Source organism: Penaeus monodon, chromosome 41 (genome assembly GCF_015228065.2).
Source record: "Penaeus monodon isolate SGIC_2016 chromosome 41, NSTDA_Pmon_1, whole genome shotgun sequence".
Taxonomy (NCBI): domain Eukaryota; kingdom Metazoa; phylum Arthropoda; class Malacostraca; order Decapoda; family Penaeidae; genus Penaeus; species Penaeus monodon.
This window is the reverse complement of record NC_051426.1, coordinates 14,078,252-14,085,751: the sequence shown is the minus strand read 5'-3', so window position 1 is coordinate 14,085,751 and position 7,500 is coordinate 14,078,252. Positions and strand designations below refer to the sequence as shown.

General features: G+C 43.9%; 1 protein-coding gene across 1 annotated transcript in view; it reads left to right on the top strand.

Moving 5' to 3' along the window:
* The window catches only part of LOC119598518 (protein big brother-like), a gene marked incomplete at its 5' end in the record, with an annotated part of 43,547 nt that overhangs the window by 33,236 nt on the left and 2,811 nt on the right, over nucleotides 1-7,500 (top strand).

Below are 7,500 nucleotides of genomic sequence, written 5' to 3'. Positions count from 1 at the left end.
ACAAGACAGACATTAACACACAGGCCCGAAAACGTATAAACAATAATAATACTTCTAATACATGTATGCTAATCTCTTTCCTCGCAAAACTGTGAGAAGAAATGTGTCAAAAAATCGAAAATCTCACTCCCCCCCGAAAAAAAATATAAAAATATCTGTAGGTTTTAATATTTTTTGGTAAAAGTTTGTTAATCTATTAACGTTTTCTTCGCGTGAAATTGTCAAAAGAGAGAGAGAGAGAAATGAATGGAGGAGGAAAATGAGGTGAAAGAGAGAGCAAGAACAACTAAAAGAGAAAAAAGGAAGAATATGGAAGAATGAGATTGAATGGATAAATGAAAAAAAAAAGAAATACGAAAGAATGATTAGGAAAAAAAACGCGAAATTAAAATAATGAAATTATGAATTACGAGAGAAACAAAGATAAATAAAACACAGTAAACAAAGCGAATAAAAAAAACCAACATAACTCAAGATAAAGAAAACAACAAGATATTAAAGACAACAACAACAAAAAAGATACACAAGAAGAAGAAGGAAAAAACGTAGAAATAAAAAAAAATTAAAGTTTACCCATCACTCCAACACAAATGCCACACAGGAAGACCCAACAGAAAACGGGACGGATGCAAAATGCCATTACTCTTTATGAATATTAAATGCGGTAATTAAGAAGCAAAATTAGCATTCGGGAGCCATTTAAAGGCTTAATTATGCGTAAAAACGAATGCAGTTCCTAATGAGGTTCCGTTTGCTTATCGTGGACTGTTTGTTTGTTTGTTTTTGTATATTTGTTAATGTCGTTTGTTAGAGAGAAGGGAGGGAGGGATACATTGATAGATAAACAGAGAGAGAGAGAGAGAGAGAGAGAGAGAGAGAGAGAGAGAGAGAGAGAGAGAGAGAGAGAGAGAGAGAGAGAGAGAGAGAGAGAGAGAGAGAGAGAGAGAGAGAGAGAGAGAGAGAGAGAGAAAGAGACAGAGAGAAAGAGAGAGGGGAGAGAGAGAGAGAGAGAGAGAGAGAGAGAGAGAGAGAGAGAGAGAGAGAGAGAGAGAGCATTGACAATAATATTAGGAGTAATATTGAAAACAATCAGAAATGATGATTATCATTATTTTGATAAAAAGTACAATTACATAAAAATAACAATAACAGAAGCATAAGTATGAATAGGTGGATCATTAAAAAAATAATAATACATATTTATGATACATAAACTGTAATGTACATGCAAAGCCCATAATACATAATAAACAATATACATACAACACCCATGATACATAATACACAATATTTACGATATTTCCCGAAAGTACAACAGTAATATCAACCAATAACATCCACGTTTAACAGCGAATGGAAAGAAAATCAACTTTGATGAACACACAACAGGCAAAAAAATTCGAACGAAATTTGTAACAGGGAAGTTTCTGTTTTGCGACCGTCATCAGGCAGTCCACTACTTCTCTCGTTTCCGGTTTGAGGGAAACTATTTAACTATTTAACTGTTTAACTATTTAACTGTTTAACTTTTTTTTCGTCTGTACGGGTTTAAAATATGTGTCGGTGCGTTTGTTTGTTTGTGCGTGTGTGGAGGTGAGGGTGGAGTTATGTTTCTGTGTGTGGGGAAAGAGAGAGAGAGAGAGAGAGAGAGAGAGAGAGAGAGAGAGAGAGAGAGAGAGAGAGAGAGAGAGAGAGAGAGAGAGAGAGAGAGAGAGAGAGAGAGAGAGAGAGAGAGAGAGAGAATGCGTGTATGTGTGTGTGCGAGCGTGCGTATGTAGTACGTACGTATCTGCACTGACTATGCGTATATATCTGTATGTCCGTATATTCTCAATCGTTACTTCCCCCACTTTTCTCCCCTCCTCCTCCCCCCTCCCCCCTCCCCATTCGAGACGCACAAGCACCCAAGGACTGTTAAGTGTCCGTCGCTGTTCCGAGCAGTGGAAAATCACACAGTCACAGCCTAGTAACGGTAACGCCAGGTCGAGGAAGTAACAGCTTAGCGTGAGTGTGTGACTTACTTTCTAAGCAGGTAGTTCACACACTCATACTCACACGTGTGTACGGATAGACGCCCGTGTGTATGTGAAAGCGGATGTTCGTAAATCTTTCAATAAACGTTCTTTTTTTCCTGTAGGATTTTTTTTTCTGTTGTAAATACTTGTGTTTACGCATAGTTCTTCTGTGTAGTTTATGTGTCACGCACACACGTGTACATGGATAATACATGCTTATTCACATTCTCTCTCTCTCTCTCTCTCTCTCTCTCTCTCTCTCTCTCTCTCTCTCTCTCTCTCTCTCTCTCTCTCTCTCTCTCTCTCTCTCTCTCTCTCTCTTTCTCTCTCTCTCTCATACGCACAATAATGAACACACACACGAGCGCGCGCGCGCAAACAGTCAAACAAAACTCAAATGACAAGGCACAAACAAACAAACGAGCACTTTTCTCGCGATGAAAAGTTGGCGCGCGAAGAAGGCAACTCGTGATTTTCATTAAATTAGCGACATTAACCGACGGCGAAAGATAATGCATTTGCGTGTAAAATAGATTTGACGAGCAAAAACAACAGCTGCTGTATTTAGGCATGATTGCAGGACCTCGGGCAGGGTTTGCAATAAAACTGGGTTCTAGAATGTTCCAAGCGGTTGCTAAAGTATAGCGTATTCTGGCTATTAAGGAGTCGCCCTTTCAATTAACGTTGCCGATTCTAAAAAAAGAAGGAAAAAAAGAAAAAAAGGATTATTATTTTTTCGTGTGTGTATTTGGAATTTGTAGTGGGTGTCATAGTTATGTTGACTTAATTTAATTGAATATATGATTTTTAAGATATTCTTCTATAAACACCCCCCATGTTTGACGTTGGCGCTAATAAATCACACAAAATACACCCTTGGTTTTAGCGATTGCTGAAGTTAAAAATGCTTTTTTTTGTCTGAAATGCGTATTAGCCTCCGCCTCGTCGTGCAGTTAACGCGATTTGTTTATAATCATTTAACATTACTAATTAACTACTACTACTATTAACTATCGTGAGCCATCTTTATTTTTTTATTATTTGGTGATAAGTTGATAATAGTAATAATAATAATAAAAAGAACTACTCGTAATATGTGAGGGAATATAGTCATACATGTGTATATACATACATATAGATACACACGTGTGTGTGTGTGTGTGTGTGTGTGTGTGTGTGTGTGTGTGTGTGTGTCTGTGTGTGATCTATCTATACACACACACACACACACATATATACATACATACCTATATATATATATATATATATATATATATATATATATATATATATTATATATATATATATATATATATATATATATATATATATATATATATATATATATATATATATATATATATATATATATATATATATATATATGTGTACACGCACGCGCACACACACACACACACACACACACACACACACACACACACACACACGCACACACACACACACACACACACACACACACACACACACACACACACACACACTGCAAAAACGACCACCAGTGAACACCAGAGAACATACTGTGAACATAACGGTGATACTGACCGCTACGTTCACCTTATTTCTTGTTCAGTCGATTGGTTCTTCAAAGTGTTTGGCGAGAACAGCTGTTCATCGTGTTGTTCAGGTCATTTTTACCTTTCCATTGTTCAGCTTAGGAGCGGTCTGACTTCGATTAGCTTTTGGATTTTTGGAATAAAGTTATTTCGAATATTGTCATAGCGTTTAGGGTATGGTTGTGGTGTTCGTGTTATTATTATTGTTGTTGTTATTATTATTATTAGTAGTAGTAGTAGTAGTTATTATTTTGAATACTACACCAATGCTATTATTTTCATTATCTTTATCATTATCATCTTCATCATCACCATTATTGCTGTCATTATCAACATTATCTTATTATCTTATCATCATCATCATCATTATTACTTCGCTATCCATTTCGCTGTCTGTTTTAATCTGTTTAATGAAACATTCTTAAATCGCAAACACCATCCTCATCTTTGTCATCATCATCATCATCATCGTCATCGTCATAATCACCATCGTTATCATCGTTGTCATCATCGTCATCCTCCACTTTGTCATCGTCATCATCATCGTCACGATCATCATGGTCATCACCACCATACCCTCCATGGTCACGCTATCATGAAACACCAACGACATTCTCTCTATATATTTCTGCTTATCATCACGTCGATTCACCTTGTTATCAACACCACCATCATCAGTCACCATCATCATCATCCACCCCTCTTTTTCCCTTTCTTTCTCCTCCCCCTTTTCTCCCCCCCCCCACCTCTCCTGCAGCCGAATCGGAAGGTCAGACAGAAATATCAATTTTGACGATATATATATAAATATACAGGAGGTGACAAAGGGCGCACACAGGGGAGGGAGAGTGTTTTCAATGGCTTTTCACCTCCTGTTCCTACCCCTATTATATGTCTTCCTTTAACACTCTACCCTCTCGCTCCCTCTTTCTCCCACCCTTCCTCCAAACCCTCCGGCCCTTGCCTACCCTTCTCACCCTTACCTCACCCCCCCCCCTTCTATATCCTTCCTCTACCCCTCCTCTACCCCTCTACCCCTGTACCTCTGTCACTGGCCGGAAAGGATCGTAGGCTGTAAGTCAGTCTTTTGAGGGGGCCTTTTGTGTTGACAAGTGTCGAGGTGTGTGTGTGTGTGTGTGTGTGTGTGTGTGTGTGTGTGTGTGTGTGTGTGTGTGTGTGTGTGTGTGTGTGTGTGTGTGTGTGTGTTAGAAGGAGGGGGGTAAGAGAGAGAGAGAGAGAGAGAGAGAGAGAGAGAGAGAGAGAGAGAGAGAGAGAACGAAAGAAAGGAGAGAGAAAGCAAGAGAGAGGAGGAAGAATAGCTCTCTGTCTCTCTCCCTCACCCCTCCCTCCCTCCCTCAATCCCTCCATCACCCAACCTCCCTTCCTCCCTCCCTCAAACAATCCCTTGCCTCCCCCCCTCCCCCCCACACGCACCCACCCACCCACCCTACTAGCAACCATCCACCCGCCCTCTATTCATCACCCCCCCCCTCCCCTCTCCCCCGCCCACTCAGTAGCTGGTGCCGAGGTCATTAGGCTAAACAAGCGCGTTAGCCGGGGTCAAACAAGGGTCAAATGACGTGACAGGAAAGGTCAGGGAGGGAGTGAATGGTCTGTGAAGGGGGGGGGGGGAGAAGGGGCGAGGGTCAGAGAGGGGAAGGAGGAGATGGGGAGGGAGAGTGGGGGTTAAAGGGGAGGGTAAGGGTTCATGGATGAGTAAACAGGGGGCGTAAGGGGAGGGTTCATGACGGAGTTACGGGGGGGAGGAGGAGGGGAGGGAGGGGGAGGAGGAGGAAGGGAGGGAGGGGGGGGAGGAGGAGGAAGAGGAGGAGGAGGGAGGGGAGGGAGGAAGGAAGGAAGGAAGGAAGGAAGGAGGAGGAGGAGGAGGAGGAGGAGGAGGAGGAGGAGGAGGAGGAGGAGGAGGGAGAGAGGAGGGGATGGAGGAGAAAAAAAGGAGAAGAAGGACGAGGGAAAAGAGGAGGAGGAGTAAGAGGAAGAGGAGGAGCAGGAGGGGAAGGAGGAAGAAGAGGAGGAGGATGGGTCGGGGGGGGGAGTGAGGGGAGAGAGAAAGAGGAGGAGGAGGATAAGGGGGGTGAGGGGAGAGCTTAGTCTCGGGTCACTTGTTTATTACGTTCGAGGGCGTATTAGGGGCGGGGGGGAGGGGGGGAGGGGAGAGGGGATAAAGAGAGGAGGGGAGATGCCTGATGATTATTTTTTCGAGTGATATGTGATGGAAGGGGAGGGTGGGGGTGGGTGGGGGAGGGTCGGACGAAGGGAGGTACAGCGAAAAGGAGAATTGGAGAGAGAGAAAGAGAGAGAGGGGGGGAGGGAGGGAGGGAGCTAAAGAGAGAGAGAGAGAGGGAGACGTAGGGAGAGAGAGAGAGAGAGAGAGAGAGAGAGAGAGAGAGAGAGAGAGAGAAGAGAGAGAGAAAGAGAGAGAGAGAAAGAGAGACGAGAGAGAGAGAGAGCTGAGAGAGAGAGGAGAGAGAGAGGAGAGAGGAGAGAGGGAGAGAGAGAGAGAGAGAGCGAGAGAGAGAGAGAGAGAGGAGAGTAGAGAGAGAGAGGAAGAGAGAGAGAGAGAGAGGAAGAAGAGAGAGAGAGAGAGAGAGAGAGAGAGAGAGGAGAGAGAGAGAGAGAGAGAGGAGAGAGAGAAGAGGAGAGAGAGAGAGAGAGAGAGAGAGAGAGAGAGAGAGAAGAGAGAGAGAAGAGAGAGAGAGAGGAGAGAGAGAGAGAGAGAGAGAGAGAGAGAGAGAGAGAAGAGAGGAGAGAGAGAGAGAAGAGATAGAGGAGGAAGAGAGAGAGAGGAGAAGGAGAGAGGAGAGAGAGAGAGAGGAGAGTAAGTGGCGGGCGAGAGCGATAAATCTGAGAGAGAGGAGATGAGAAAGGGATGACTGGGGAGTGGAGAGCTCTTAGGCGGGGATTCGAATGGGGGGAGAGCGGGGCGCTGAGAGTGTGGATGAGAGAGAAAGCAGAGAGAGATGAGGGGGGGCGGGAAAAAATATGGATTCAAAACTTAGAGGCTGATGAGGACTGCGTTTTTTAGGGGTAAAAACCTCGATGAGACGTCTCGGCTGACCTGAGAGGGTGCGCTCTAAATGAAGAGAGAGGCAGGAGATGAGATAGAGGGAGAAGGGAGAGAGGCGAGTTTCAGCGGAGAGAGCAAGGAGGAGTGAGAGGAGGAGAGGTAGAAGTCGAGAGAGACGAGAATTGTCGAAAGAGACTAGGGGGAGAGAGTATACGCGATAAAGGACCTTAAGATGGAATAGGGGTGAAGGGAGAAAATGAAGAGGAGAGGGAGGAAGAGGAGGGAGAGAGAGGTGTGATGGGAGGAGGAGAAAACGGAATGAGGAGGGAAGGATTGAGAGAGGGATGCGAGAGATGGAGCGGAGAGAGAGGATGGTGAGCCGTGGAGGGAGAGGTTATGGAAAGAGAAGGAAATTAGGAGGATGAGAGAGAAAGTGAACGAGAGAGGATGAGAGATGGTAGATGGAATGAAGATGACGAGAAGAGAAGGAGAGAAGGAAGAAAAGGGGGGGGGGGGGGGGGGAAAAGGGAAGGGGGGGGGAGGGCGAAAATAACAAAAAAATTTAGAAGGAGGAAGGGGAGGGGGGGGAAAATGGGGTGGGTTTAGGGGGGGGAAGCGGGGAAAATAAAATTTTTTTTTTTTTTAAAAAAAAAAAAATAAAAAACCTTTTTTTTTTTTAAAAAAAAAAAAAAGAAAAGGAAAAAAGGGTAGAAGGGAAGAAGAAGGGGAAAAGGGGGGGGGGGGCAGCCGGGTCAAATTTGTAAATGGGGTGGGCGGGGGCGGAATTTCCCTTTTCCAAAAAAATTTTTTGAAACAGGTGGCCCCCCCCCGCCCCTTTTTTTTCCCTTTTTTCTCCCCTTTCCCCGGTTCACTTTCCCCTCGCCCC